The sequence below is a fragment of the Hyperolius riggenbachi genome, chromosome 1, assembly GCF_040937935.1.
Source record: "Hyperolius riggenbachi isolate aHypRig1 chromosome 1, aHypRig1.pri, whole genome shotgun sequence".
NCBI classification, from domain to species: domain Eukaryota; kingdom Metazoa; phylum Chordata; class Amphibia; order Anura; family Hyperoliidae; genus Hyperolius; species Hyperolius riggenbachi.
In genome coordinates this window covers 188,525,760-188,541,899 of record NC_090646.1, presented here as the reverse complement: position 1 = coordinate 188,541,899, position 16,140 = coordinate 188,525,760, and the positions used below count along the sequence as shown (strand labels likewise).

The window sequence follows — 16,140 nt, the reverse complement described above, 5'->3', positions numbered from 1 at the left end:
ATGTTTCCATTTATAGTGCATTAGACAAACTCATGGCAGACTTCTCGGTGATAGGTTTGGTGAACTGGGATAATGTACTACAAGGGGAAGACACTGAAGGGAAATGGCAAGCTTTTAAACATATACTCAATCAATACTGTAGTATGTATATCCCATATGGAAACAAAATGTCTAGGAATAAAAAAAGGCCTCTATGGATGAATAGAAAGGTTAAAGATAAAATGAAGAGGAAAAAGAATGCCTATAAGGTCTTAAAACAGGAGGGGACCGAGGCTGCACTAAGCAATTATAAGGAGTGCAATAAAAATTGTAAAAAAGAAATTAGGCAGGCAAAGATTGAAGCTGAAAAACAAATCGCTAAGGATATCAAATCTAACCCAAAAAAGTTTTACAAGTACATTAACTCTAAAAAAAGAAAGGTTGACTGTATAGGACTCCTAAAGGATGAGGATGGGAACTCAATGGTGGATGACCAAGGTAAGGCAGAGTTATTAAATGCTTTCTTTGCTTCTGTCTTCACAAAAGAAACAGCACTGTTGCAAACTACAGAGGCGGAAGAGTCTCAATCTTCTAACTGTAATATTAAATACTTAACGCAGGAAGAAGTGAAGGCAAGACTAAATAAATTTAAAAATAGACAAGGCACCTGGCCCGGATGGCATGCATCCTCGAGTCCTAAGGGAATTAAGTTCAGTTATAGATAAACCCCTTTATCTTATCTTTTGTGACTCTCTTGCAACTGGCAGAGTCCCAGTGGATTGGCGTACAGCCCACGTTTTCCCATTATTTAAGAAGGGCAAAAAATCTGATCCAGGAAATTATAGACCTGTAAGTTTAACATCAGTTGTATGCAAACTATTTGAGGGGTTACTAAGAGATACTATGCATGACTTCATAGTAGAAAATAATCTTATTTCTCAGCATCAACATGGGTTTACTAAAGACAGGTCCTGTTTGACTAACATGCTCAGCTTTTATGAGGTAGTGAATGCTAATATGGATATTGGGAATGCTGTAGATGTGATATATTTGGACTTTGCAAAGGCCTTCGACACTGTTCCCCACAAAAGTCTGGTGCAAAAGTTGAGGATGCAAGGACTGGGGAAGAGTCTGTGTTCATGGATAGGGAACTGGCTAATGGACAGAAAACAAAGAGTTGTGGTCAATGGATCGTACTCAAAATGGGAGACTGTTAGCAGTGGGGTCCCACAGGGGTCTGTTCTGGGTCCAGTGCTCTTCAATTTATTTATTAATGACCTAGTAGATGCAGTAGTGAGCAATGTTGCTATTTTTGCAGATGATACAAAATTGTGCAGAATCATCAACTCTCAGGAAGATAGTGTCATATTGCAACAGGATCTAGATAGGATGGCTATATGGGCACATACATGGCAGATGAAATTCAATGTTGACAAATGTAAGGTCATGCATTTTGGACGTACTAATGGTCTAGCACCATACAAAATAAATGGGATACAGTTGGGGACATCAAACTTGGAGAAGGACTTAGGAGTACTCATTGACAACAAGTTAAATAATCGTACTCAATGCCAAGCAGCTGCAGCTAAAGCTAACAAAATTTTGGGATGCATTAAAAGGGAAATAAAAACTCGAGATGCTAGCATAATATTGCCCCTGTTTAACTTTCTAGTAAGGCCACATCTGGAATATGGAATTCAGTTCTGGGCACCACATTACAAAAAAGATATTGCAGTTTTAGAGCAGGTGCAGGGACGAGCAACAAAATTGATGCGTGGGATGGAAGGTCTCACTTATCGAGAAAGGTTAGATAAACTGGGTTTATTTAGTCTAGAGAAAAGACGCCTTAGAGGGGATCTAATTAACATGTATAAATACATCAGAGGGCAATATAATACCTTGGCGGATGAGCTTTTTGTCCCTAGGCCTTCTCAAAGGACTAGAGGGCATGATCTGCGCATGGAGGAAAAACGTTTTAGCCATTTATTTAGGAAAGGGTTCTTTACAGTAAGAGTGATTAAGATGTGGAATGCATTGCCACAGGAAGTCGTTATGGCAAACTCTATACCTGCATTTAACCACTTCCCGACCGCCCACTACACAGGGGCGGCGGGGAAGTGGAGCCCTGCAGGACGGCCTCACCCACAGAGGCGGCGGTCCATTTAAGGGCATGGGCGGAGCGATCGCGTCATCCGTGACGCGATCCTCCGCCGGCGCCTGTCACCGTTCGCTCGCCGCAACATCCCGCCGGCTATACGGAAGCGCCGGCGGGATGTTAACCCCGCGATCGCCGCATACAAAGTGTATAATACACTTTGTAATGTTTACAAAGTGTATTATACATGCTGCCTCCTGCCCTGGTGGTCCCAGTGTCCGAGGGACCACCAGGGCAGGCTGCAGCCACCCTAGTCTGCACCCAAGCACACTGATTTCTCCCCCCCCTGCCCCAGATCGCCCACAGCACCCATCAGACCCCCCCCCTGCCCACCCCCCAGACCCCTGTTTGCACCCAATCACCCCCCTAATCACCCATCAATCACTCCCTGTCACTATCTGTCAACGCTATTTTTTTTTTTATCCCCCCCCCCTGCTCCCTGCCCCCTCCTGATCACCCCCCACCCCTCAGATTCTCCCCAGACCCCCCCCCCCCAGACCACCCCCCCCTGTTTACTGTATGCATCTATCCCCCTGATCACCTGTCAATCACCTGTCAATCACCTGTCAATCACCCGTCAATCACCCATCAATCACCCGTCAATCACCCCCTGTCACTGCCACCCATCAATCAGCCCCTAACCTGCCCCTTGCGGGCAATCTGATCACCCCCCCACACCAATAGATCGCCCACAGATCCGACATCAGATCACCTCCCAAATCCATTGTTTACATCTATTCTCTCCTCTAAACACCCACTAATTACCCATCAATCACCCATCAATCACCCCCTATCACCACTTGTCACTTTTACCTATCAGATCAGACCCTAATCTGCCCCTTGCGGGCACCCAATCACCCGCCCACACGCTCAGATTGCCCTCTGACCCCCCCTTATCAATTCACCAGTGCATTAATTACATCTGTTCTTCCCTGTAATAACCCACTGATCACCTGTCAATCACCTGCCAATCACCTATCACCCATCAATCACCCCCTGTCACCCCCTGTCACTGCCACCCATCAATCAGCCCCTAACCTGCCCCTTGCGGGCAATCTGATCACCCACCCACACCATTAGATCGCCCGCAAACCCGCCGTCAGATTACCTCCCAAATGTATCGTTTACATCTGTTATCTTCTCTAAACACCCACTAATTACCCATCAATCACCCCCTATCACCACCTGTCACTGTTACCTATCAGATCAGACCCTAATCTGCCCCTTGCGGGCACCCAATCACCCGCCCACACGCTCAGATTGCCCTCAGACCCCCCCCCCCCTTATCAATTCGCCAGTGCATTAATTACATCTGTCCTTCCCTGTAATAACCCACTGATCACCTGTCAATCACCTGCCAATCACCTATCACCCATCAATCACCCCCTGTCACTGCCACCCAACAATCAGCCCCTAACCTGCCCCTTGCGGGCAATCTGATCACCCACCCACACCAATAGATCGCCCGCAGATCCGACATCAGATCACCACCCAAGCGCAGTGTTTCCATCTATTCTCTCCTCTAAACACCCACTAATTACCCATCAATCACTCCCTATCACCACCTGTCACTGTTACCTATCAGATCAGACCCTAATCTGCCCCTTGCGGGCACCCAATCGCCCGCCTACACGCTCAGATTGCCCTCAGACCCCCCCTTATCAATTCGCCAGTGCAATATTTACATCTGTTCTCCCCTGTAATAACCCACTGATTACCTGTCAATCACCTATCAATCACCCATCAATCACCCCCTGTCACTGCCACCCATCAATCACCCCCTGTCACTGCCACCCATCAATCACCCCCTGTCACTGCCACCCATCAATCAGCCCCTAACCTGCCCCTTGCGGGCAAACTGATCACCCACCCACACCAATAGATCGCCCGCAGATCCGACATCAGATCACCACCCAAGCGCAGTGTTTCCATCTATTCTCTACCCTAAACACCCACTAATTACCCATCAATCACCCCCTGTCACTGCTACCTATCAGATTAGACCCCTATCTGCCCCTAGGGCACTCAATCACCCGCCCACACCCTCAGAATGCCCTCAGACCCCAGCCCTGATCACCTCGCCAGTGCATTGCTTGCATCCATTCCCCCCTCTAATCACACCTTGAGACACCCATCAATCACCTCCTGTCACCCCCTAGCACACCTACCCATCAGATCAGGCCCCAATTTGCCCCGTGTGGGCTCCTGATCACTCGGCCAAACCCTCAGACCCCCTTCCGATCACCTCCCCAGTGCATGGATTGCATCTATTTTCCCCTCTAACCACCCCCTGAGACACCCATCAATCACCTCCTGTCACCCCCCTAGCACTCCTATCCATCAGATCAGGCCTAATACAACCTGTCATCTAAAAGGCCACCCTGCTTATGACCGGTTCCACAAAATTCGCCCCCTCATAGACCACCTGTCATCAAAATTTGCAGATGCTTATACCCCTGAACAGTCATTTTGAGACATTTGGTTTCCAGACTACTCACGGTTTTGGGCCTGTAAAATGCCAGGGCGGTATAGGAACCCCACAAGTGACCCCATTTTAGAAAAAAAAGACACCCCAAGGTATTATGTTAGGTGTATGACGAGTTCATAGAAGATTTAATTTTTTGTCAAAAGTTAGCGGAAATTAATTTTTATTGGTTTTTTTTCACAAAGTGTCATTTTTCACTAACTTGTGACAAAAAATAAAATCTTCTATGAACTCGCCATACACCTAACGGAATACCTTGGGGTGTCTTCTTTCTAAAATGGGGTCACTTGTGGGGTTCCTATACTGCCCTGGCATTTTAGGGGCCCTAAACCGCGAGGAGTAGTCTAGAAAACAAATGCTTCAAAATGACCTGTGAATAGGACGTTGGGCCCCTTAGCGCACCTAGGCTGCAAAAAAGTGTCACACATGTGGTACCGCCGTACTCAGGAAAAGTAGTATAATGTGTTTTGGGGTGTATTTTTACACATACCCATGCTGGGTGGGAGAAATTTCTATGTAAATGGACAATTGTGTGTAAAAAAATCAAACAATTGTCATTTACAGAGATATTTCTCCCACTTAGCATGGGTATGTGTAAAAATACACCCCAAAACGCATTATACTACTTCTCCTGAGTACAGCGGTACCACATGTGTGGCACTTTTTTACACCCTAAGTACGCTAAGGGGCCCAAAGTCCAATGAGTACCTTTAGGATTTCACAGGTCATTTTGCGACATTTGGTTTCAAGACTACTCCTCACGGTTTAGGGCCCCTAAAATGCCAGGGCAGTATAGGAACCCCACAAATGACCCCATTCTAGAAAGAAGACACCCAAAGGTATTCCGTACGGAGTATGGTGAGTTCATAGAAGATTTTATTTTTTGTCACAAGTTAGCGGAAAATGACACTTTGTGAAAAAAAACTATTAAAATCAATTTCCGCTAACTTGTGACAAAAAAATAAAAACTTCTATGAACTCACCATACTCCTAACGGAATACCTTGGGGTGTCTTCTTTCTAAAATGGGGTCATTAGTGGGGTTCCTATACTGCCCTGGCATTTTAGGGGCCCTAAACCGTGAGGAGTAGTCTTGAAACAAAAATGACCTGTGAAATCCTAAAGGTACTCATTGGACTTTGGGCCCCTTAGTGCAGTTAGGGTGCAAAAAAGTGCCACACATGTGGTATCGCCGTACTCGGGAGAAGTAGTACAATGTGTTTTGGGGTGTATTTTTACACATACCCATGCTGGGTGGGAGAAATACCTCTGTAAATGACAATCTTTTGATTTTTTTTACACACAATTGTCCATTTACAGAGGTATTTCTCCCACCCAGCATGGGTATGTGTAAAAATACACCCCAAAACACATTGTACTACTTCTCCCGAGTATGGCGATACCACATGTGTGGCACTTTTTTGCACCCTAACTGCGCTAAAGGGCCCAAAGTCCAATGAGTACCTTTAGGATTTCACAGGTCATTTTGCGACATTTGGTTTCAAGACTACTCCTCACGGTTTAGGGCCCCTAAAATGCCAGGGCAGTATAGGAACCCCACAAATGACCCCATTTTAGAAAGAAGACACCCCAAGGTATTCCGTTAGGAGTATGGTGAGTTCATAGAAGATTTTATTTTTTGTCAAAAGTTAGCGGAAATTGATTTTAATTGTGTTTTTTCACAAAGTGTCATTTTCCGCTAACTTGTGACAAAAAATAAAATCTTCTATGAACTCGCCATACTACTAACGGAATACCTTGGGGTGTCTTCTTTCTAAAATGGGGTCATTTGTGGGGTTCCTATACTGCCCTGGCATTTTAGGGGCCCTAAACCGTGAGGAGTAGTCTTGAAACGAAATTTCTCAAAATGACCTGTGAAATCCTAAAGGTACTCATTGGACTTTGGGCCCTTTAGCGCAGTTAGGGTGCAAAAAAGTGCCACACATGTGGTATCGCCGTACTCAGGAGAAGTAGTATAATGTGTTTTGTGGTGTATTTTTACACATACCCATGCTGAGTGGGAGAAATATCTCTGTAAATGGACAATTGTGTGTAAAAAAAATTAACAAATTGTCATTTACAGAGATATTTCTCCCACCCAGCATGGGTATGTGTAAAAATACACCCCAAAACACATTATACTACTTCTCCTGAGTACGGCAATACCACATGTGTGGCACTTTTTTGCAGCCTAACTGCGCTAAGGGGTCCAAAGTCCAATGAGCACCTTTAGGCTTTACAGGGGTGCTTACAATTTAGCACCCCCCAAAATGTCAGGACAGTAAACACACCCCACAAATGATCCCATTTTGGAAAGTAGACCCTTCAAGGTATTCAGAGAGGGGCATGGTGAGTCCGTGGCAGATTTCATTTTTTTTTGTCGCAAGTTAGAAGAAATGGAAACTTTTTTTTTTTTTTTTTTCCTCACAAAGTGTCATTTTCCGCTTACTTGTGACAAAAAATAATATCTTCTATGAACTCACTATGCCTCTCAGTGAATACTTTGGGATGTCTTCTTTCCAAAATGGGGTCATTTGGGGGGTATTTATACTATCCTGGAATTCTAGCCCCTCATGAAACATGACAGGGGGTCAGAAAAGTCAGAGATGCTTGAAAATGGGAAAATTCACTTTTGGCACCATAGTTTGTAAACGCTATAACTTTTACCCAAACCAATAAATATACACTGAATGGTTTTTTTTTTATCAAAAACATGTTTGTCCACATTTTTCGCGCTGCATGTATACAGAAATTTTACTTTATTTGAAAACTGTCAGCACAGAAAGTTAAAAAAATCATTTTTTTGCCAAAATTCATGTCTTTTTTGATGAATATAATAAAAAGTAAAAATCGCAGGAGCAATCAAATAGCATCAAAAGAAAGCTTTATTAGTGACAAGAAAAGGAGCCAAAATTCATTTAGGTGGTAGGTTGTATGAGCGAGCAATAAACCGTGAAAGCTGCAGTGGTCTGAATGGAAAAAAAGTGGCCGGTCCTTAAGGGGGGTAAAGCCCTAGGTCCTCAAGTGGTTAAAGGGGGCTTAGATGCTTTCCTTGCGTTGAAAGACATCCATGGCTACAATTGCTAGGTAATGCCTAATGATGTTGATCCAGGGATTTTATCTGATTGCCATCTGGAGTCGGGAAGGAATTTTTCCCTTTAGGGGCTAATTGGACCATGCCTTGTAAGGGTTTTTTCGCCTTACTCTGGATCAACAGGGATATGTGAGGGAGCAGGCTGGTGTTGTACTTTATACTGGTTGAACTCGATGGACGTATGTCTTTTTTCAACCAAAATAACTATGTCACTATGTAAAAGCTGGAATGTGAGAGGTTTAGCGAACCCTACTAAACGTCAAGCTATACTAACCTCTCTACAGAAATTAGGCCCGGCTGTTATTTGTCTCCAGGAGACACACCTAACCCGTAACAATCTGAGCTGGCTAACAAAAAGGTGGCTCTCTAACACTTTTCACTCCACTCATACATCTTACTCCAGGGGAGTGTCCATTCTTATAGATGCCAAAATTCAATTTCAGCTGATTAAATCACACATAGATCCAGAAGGAAGGTATGTAATTGTACATGGGCACTTTAACTCACTCGAATGTATACTAGCAGCTATTTACATCCCCCCCCCCTGTTCTCACCTTCCTGCTTGTCACCAATAATTGAACTATTACAAGGTAGTTTGCACCACCCAATCTTATTGATTGGAGACTTTTAATATGTACCTAGACCCAAAATATGATAGACTCAGATCAAGAGCTTTGAACAGCCAGCCCTCCCCTTTAGCTAGGCTTTTGGAGGAGCTTGCATTAGTGGATATTTGGCGGTGTACACATCCAAATGATTATATATACTCTTGCTTTAGTAGAACCCACATGTCTCTCTCTAGAATTGATCTTGCGATAGGAAACCAAGCTTTGCTACCTCTGATCGACCAGGCAGAATACTTGGTAAGATCACTTTCTGACCACTCCCCTCTTAGGGTTAATTTTAACAACCCCTTAAAGATAATTAAACCAAGACTACCCTTGAAGCTAAACCCCTTTTGGCTTACGTTGTTTAATACGCATAGGGAAATTATACAAGAAATTAATATGTTCTTTGAATATAACAATGATCCTACTAAGCACTGTATCACTTGGGAAGCATTTAAAGCTTTCCTTAGGGGAATATTTTTGAGGGAAATTAATAAAATAAGGTCTAAAACTAGAGAGAGACATGCCCACTTGACTAGAGAGGTGATGGAAATGGAGACTGCCTATGTGGCGGATCCTACTGACACAAAAAGGGCCTCTTTGATCCAAGCGCAGGACCTATTGAGGGAGTTCTTAATTGCTAAAGTTAATCACAAAAGGCTGTTCTTGAAGCAGGCGTTTTTTGAAAATGGGGATCAAACAGGTCATCTAACTTCTGTAATAACAAAAGCCCAAACCCCGTTAGGTCATATTAGTGCATTAGTAACGCCTAAAGGGGAATTAATTTCTGATAAGCTGGGTATTGTGAAGGAGCTTCAGAGGTTCTATATTGACTTATATTCGTCTAAAGTGAACTACACCCCAGAGGAACTAACAGGATATTTGAATTCTATTCCCTTGCTCAATCTTAGTGATGAAGACAGAGCTATACTGGATGCACCTATTATGCTCGAGGAACTTGAAATTGCGGTTAGGTCGTTCCCTGGCAATAAAACTCCGGGGTGTGACGGCCTTCTGATCGAAGTGTATAAGCGCTACCCTGAATTAATATTACCACATTTATTAGAGGTATTTAATGAATAATTTCGTAAGGGGGCTTTGCCAAGATACATGTCTGAAGCAACTATTATTTTGATTCCGAAGCCTGGAAAGGATGCCCTTAAGGCAGACTCATACAGGCCGATATCCCTCTTAACGGCTGATGTTAAGATACTGTCGAAGGTCTTGGCGAATAGATTAGCGAAAGTGATCAATCGGGTTTTATACAGTCAAAGTCCACAGCTATTAATATTAGGAGAGCTTTTTTGAATATTCAATTGCAGGCAGACAACATAGGTAATAGGGCTATTTTATCACTTGATATCGCCAAGGCCCTTCGACAGTGTGGAATGGCAGTACTTATATGCAGTGCTAAAGGCGATGCGCTTTGGCCCGTCTTTCCTTCAATGGGTCAATTCAATTTATAATGCCCCCACAGCAAAACTTAGTTAACGACTCAATGTCTCCGAGCTTCGCCTTAGGGAGGGGCACCAGGCAGGGATGCCCACTCTCTCCCTTGCTTTTTGCGATTGCCATCGAGCCCCTTGCTGAGGTAATTAGGTCTAACCGATTAATAAAGGGTTTTAAATATGGGGAGGTGGAAGAGAAAGTTGCGCTGTATGCGGACAATACGCTGCTCTTTTTACAAGATACTAATGAGTCCCTAGAAAATGTTATGTATACTCTGACGGATTTTGGCAGATACTCAGGACTTATAAATTGGGATAAATCCTCCATATTAATTCTAGACAAGGTTGACTCTGTTCTGCCAAGATGTTGTGATCAGAATCAAAAAGTTAACACTTTTAAATGCTTGGGAATAGTAATATCAGCCGATGCAGCTGAGTATGAAACCCTTAATGTCTCTCCATTGATAGGTAAAATACGTCAAAAGCTCAAAACCTGGTCCAAGTTATTATTGACCCCGGTCGCCCGAATTAACCTGCTGAAAATGGTCACCATGCCTCAATTGCTCTATCTTTTGCATAATGCACCAGTATGGCTCTGTCTAAAGTTGTTTAAAACCATCGATAAAATATTTAGGGATTTTATTTGGGGGCAAGGTAGAGTGAAAATTAAGTTGCAACATCTACAGTACTCTAAGGAAGAGGGAGGGCTGGCAGTTCCAAACCCGTGGGTGTATTATTTATCCTCGCAAATGCAACACCTGGTAGGTTGGGAGGATGGTCAATTAAGGCATTCTAGCAGGCTGCTGCTTAATAAATTGTTGGGGTTTAATTCAATTTATGCTGCCTTAGAAGCTGGGATTGGCGGATTAAAAAATAGAAAGGAATATACTCTTTTACGCATGCAAAAAATCTGGGACAGGGTCCGTTCAATGCAAGATATTCAGGGAATTACTACTTATACCCCGTTATACGCCCGAACCCATTTCCAGGAATTGGCCAACTTGGAGTTTTTGAAAAACTGGTCCAAAGAGGGAATTCCAACATTAAATCAAGTGTTGACTGAAAACGAGCATGTGAAACAGTTAGTTGATATTCTTGATATTTTGAAGAGACCTCATACTACATTACTGAACTTTCAATATATGCAATTAAAACATGCAGTTGATAGACAGCGGGTGGTGCATTCTCTACGTTTGCAACCGGCGCCGCTTTTCAATTTAGTAAGCCAGTACAAGGGGCGTTCTGGGTTCATCTCAGTATCATATTCTATGATACTGGGACTATTTCTAAAAAAAGTTCCCTCTCAAATGTTTCAGTAAATGGCTTGAAGATGTGGGCGAACGAACGGAGGAGGAATCTGTTAATATTCTCCAAAATGTTCCTCTGGTATCTACTAATGCCTCTCAAAAGTTGTCCCAACTAAATATTTTGTACAGGAATTTATTAACCCCTAAGAGACTCTACTCTATGAAGTGTGGAGATGATCCAATTTGCCCCAGGTGTTGCCGAGACCATGAAGATTTGGTTCACATGATATGGAGGTGCCCAAAGTTGCATAGGTACTGGGGGGAAGTTATGGATATTATAGACGCTGTTGCTAAACAAAAAATAACTAGATCTATAGCAATATGTGTTTTGGGATCATCCCTGGATCTGAAAGTACAAGAAAAGGTACAAATAATGATTCTGCGCTTATTATTTCAGGCTTGAAAGCTAATTCTAATGCAATGGAAAAGCTCGAACTCCCCAAAAGTAGAAAATTGGATAAAACAAGTTAATTCCTACCTTAAAGAGACTCCGTAACAAAAATTGCATCCTGTTTTTTATCATCCTACAAGTTCCAAAAGCTATTCTAATGTGTTCTGGCTTACTGCAGCACTTTCTTCTATCACAGTCTCTGTAATAAATCAATGTATCTTTCCCTTGTCAGACTTGTCAGCCTGTGTCTGGAAGGCTGCCAAGTTCTTCAGTGTTGTGGTTCTGCTATGAATTCCCCCTTCCAGGCCCCTCTATGCACACTGCCTGTGTATTATTTAGATTAGAGCAGCTTCTCTCCTCTCTCTTATCTTTTACAAGCTGGATAAATCGTCCTCTGAGCTGGCTGGGCTTTCACATACTGAAGCATTACAGACAAGGGCAAAGCTGTTTGCAGGAGAAAAAAGAGCAGCCTGAAACTTCAGTGCATGAGAACTGCAGGGAGAAAGAAACACACAAATGATCTCTTGAGATTCAAAAGGAACGCTGTATACAGCCTGCTTGTGTATGGTTGTATTTTCTATGTGTGGACATACTGTACATCAACCTACTTCCTGTTTTGGTGGCCATTTTGTTTGTTTATAACCAAACTTTTAAAAACTGTTTTTAACCACTTTTAATGCGGCGAGGAGCAGTGAAATTGTGACAGAGGGGAATAGGAGATGTCCCCTAACGCACTGGTATGTTTACTTTTGTGCGATTTTAACAATACAGATTCTCTTTAAGTTGGAGAAAGTTATCTATCAGCACAGGAAAGCATCTGGGAAATTTGATTCAATTTGGGCTGGGTGGTTAGATACTCCGGGTCTTCCGGACATTTCATTAATTCAAGATAGGTTATTTTCAGGTTGTTCCTAAGGGGCATGGTCAAGGCTGCTATATGGTTATGCTTACCTTTACTGTAATTTGTTTGTGGTGTATAGTACTGCTGCACTGTTTGTAATCTAATATAGATATGTTGGATATATATATATATACGTTCTACGGTTTAATAAAGGCTGTTTTAAAAAAAAAAAATCTGAAGCGAAAAATAAAATAATTTTTTTTATACGTACCTACGTAGAGGGAAGGCTCTGGACACCGTAGAACCTGTCTGGTTCTCGCTCCGTCCCCCCGTTCTCCTAGGTCTTTGGCACTGCTCACGCAGCTTTTGGAAGTACTCATGTCCCCAAATACTTCAGAAGATGAGCACATCCGTACTGTGCATGTACGAGCCCAGACTCGCAGCATTGCACCATCCAAGCATTTCAAATTTGGGTTCCAATTCAAAGTCATAACTCACCAAAATATATCAGAATAAAAGCCCGGTAGACCTTTTGCATATAAATAAAAGAGTAGAACACATATTTTTTTGAATTAATTACATTTATGAATAAACTTAAAACATTTTGAAACTGTACAAATAAGGCAGGCAGAGAATAGTCAAAATCCAGGCAGAGATCGCTGCAGGCGGCAAGCAGAAAGTAGTCAAAATCCAGGCAGAAGTCAGTGCAGGCAGAAACATGTATACATGTAATATACATAAAATACACACTTCCTGCGCAGAAAAAAAAAAAAAAAAAAGTCCACTTTTAATTTAGCCCCGTCGACGTCACACTGCTCCGCCGCACTGATTGGCCGCCGGGTCCCCGGAACAAGAGCGAGGATGTGGGGATCCTGGTGGCCAGTATAGGCTGCAGACAGCCGGGGAGAGAGGCTGGAGTCCCGCTGCGCAGCGCCGATCGTGTGCTGGACTCCTGAACTGCATCAAAACAAGGTAATTCCCTACCCCGACCTGAGCTCGGGCTTACCGCTCGCAGCTTTTTTTCCTATCCAGAGCTCAGGTCATAGATTTTCATAATAATTAGTTTAATTCTGTATCGTAATACAGTAGAATCCCTTTATAGTAAGCATTAAGAGACCTGTCATTTATATCAGGAGCTTACTATATCAGAATTGGTCATACATTGTATGTTTATACTCATTTGCCAGGTCCTGGGGACAGTGTTTATTACAGCCAGAGGTTTACTGTATCAGAGGTTACTATAACGAGATTCTACTGTAATTAGCATACTTTTTAATCCTCTCCAATTCATTTTCAACTCTATAAGATCCTTACTGACTGATTTGGCCTTTGGAACAGGTAGATTTGAGCAAAGACTATAGAAACGTATTGGCATGTAGCTTTTTGGAAAAACAAAACAAAACAAATAGCCGACAGTCTAAAGGGAGCCATACATCTAGCGATTCTGATTCAATCGACAGTGATCGATTTTATTGGGGAATCTACTTCAGTATAGTTGATTGAGAGTCGATCAACTTGAGGCCCACGCACTACAAGCAATGTCCTACACGATTCACCTGATCGATCTGACTGATGCTGTGCCTCCATGCTATGAATGCAAGAATTGATTCAGTCAATCGAATGACATGTAAACAGTAGCCGATTCCTGTGTGATCGACTGATGCCTTGCATCCTGCTCGATACTAAGCTGGTCGATTCAATTTTTTTTTTCTTTTTACTTTATTATCCTTCATGGTCCACTCCTGTCTCCGCTTGTGCCCCACAGAAAGCCATAGGCTGGGTCCGCATTATGATAGGTTTGTGCCGTGAATAGGGACAGCATATTATATACTGTCACCATCCATGGCAGGAACCCCTTGTTCAGATGTGTCCTTTATATCATACATGTCTTAATAGCATTTCCTTCCGGTGTCCATAAAAATTGTGCAGGGCAGGACTTTGCTTTCCATCGCTGCAAAAAATGCAGCAGAAAGAAACAAAGTGAACCATGTCTGAACTGATCCTATGCTTAATACGGGATCCGTCGTCATGTCTGACCCTCCGCTTCACAAAATAGACCGATTTAGGCTGCAGTGTGAACCCAGCCATGCTTTTGTTAACAGAAGCCATACCCCCACAATTGGAAGCCTAGCCTATTGTCTACCTCCTAGCTTCTTTCAGTAGATATTGTTGTTGACAATTGACAGGGAGTGTGAGTATATATGTGCTATACTGTAGTGGCCAGACACCTCTGTTAGGACATCATAGATAGGAGATCCAGTTCACTGTTTTGGTGCATTTATAGTGAAAAAAGTCAACTTTTACTTAAAAAGCACAGTTATGCTTTAGGGAGAGTTGTGCATCTTTTTTTTTCTCCATACAGATTTTTTTTTTTTTTTTTTTTTACCTTTGAGATCTGGTTTTGTTTGAAACTCTTTTTATTTCCTTTCTATATCCCAGAACTGAAGATATGTGTAATGTTTTAGGGAAACTGGTGGGTGAATGTGAGGATTCTATTCTAATGCTGTGGAGTCTGTCTTTCTGGTCCTTGGTTGAGAGAGAGCGGTAGGATATGAGTTCAGCTTGGCCGTGGTTCTCATGTAATGCATCACCCAGGAGTTGTCTCCAAGTGAAATTCCACGATAGAACTTTTTGTACTAAGGCATTGCAACCTTTGCCACTGCAGCTGCTGCTCCCTACATCTTCCATGATGCTTTTCTGGCATCACATAAAGCAACTTCTACCAGAGAACTTCTGCTGTTGCTATTTAGCTCCAGTGTCCTATCAAAATGGAAAGTAAAACGTTTTTCCCATGAAATCTGAGGAAATATAGTACAATGATTTCTGTGCAATTCTTCACTACACATCTCTGCCTGTGTGTCTGGTTCTCTCAGTGTTTGATTAATAGACTGTCATTGTCCTTTCTTTACGTAGGACAATGATTTACATCATACATTATCTCAACACGCACACATCAGAAATAGCAGCAGTCCCTGTTACAGTATTTATAATTGTGCGTACTGCGTAGTACTTTACAAATTTGTGTTTTGTACGCCATTTCTCTTAGTGCATTTATTTGGGCATACGTTCATTTATGGTGGAGATGTAATATTTTTGAGGAATGACACATTGAAGGCAGTTCGGATGTGGAAAATTAGTGTTTTTTTATTTATCCTCTTTTTTTCTATAGCTAGGTTTTATTTTTATTTTTTTCTCTGCAGCCATTGAACCCAGTGGCAAAGTTGAGAAGCTATGGGCCCTAGTGTGAGTTTTACATTGGGCCCCCTCAAGCACTCCGTACATAACAATTGGTATTGGTATGGAGCACCAAAACCTGACAAGAACAGCCAAAAGGGCAGAAATGTGTAAGCAGAGGAGGGAACAGTTTGATTACCTCTGTTTAAACAAAGAGATTATTCTCATATTCAGCATTGATGCATTGTGGGACACCTCAGAGATTACGCCAACCTGAATTATTGCAAATACCTTACACACTCCTAGGAGTTCTGGTTCACCATGAGCTTCCTGGGCAATCTGTAACTCTATTACAAGCATATACAGAGGTAATCATTACCTGCATAGCACTAATAAAGAGCTAATACATTGGTTGAAGGAGGATCCCTATTGGGCCCCTGTGGTCCAGGGGTCCTGGTGTGGTCACAGCCCCTGTATGTCCTATTGCTTCATCGCTCGTTAGACCTCTTTTGTTGACCTATGCATACTGCAGGCTGGTTTGATAATTCTTGTTTTACAGCCATAACGAGCATTCATTTTTTGATGTGCTATGAATATTGCTGGATGCTAATACCACTGTGAGTCAGGTCCTGCATTTATACAGTAATACTACTTTTCAG

The 16,140-nt window shown here is 42.6% G+C and overlaps 1 protein-coding gene across 2 annotated transcripts in view; it reads left to right on the top strand.

Moving 5' to 3' along the window:
* ARHGAP10 (Rho GTPase activating protein 10) overlaps nt 1-16,140 on the top strand; it is a 371,566-nt gene that overhangs the window by 99,881 nt on the left and 255,545 nt on the right. The gene's annotated exons all lie outside the window — the stretch shown is intronic.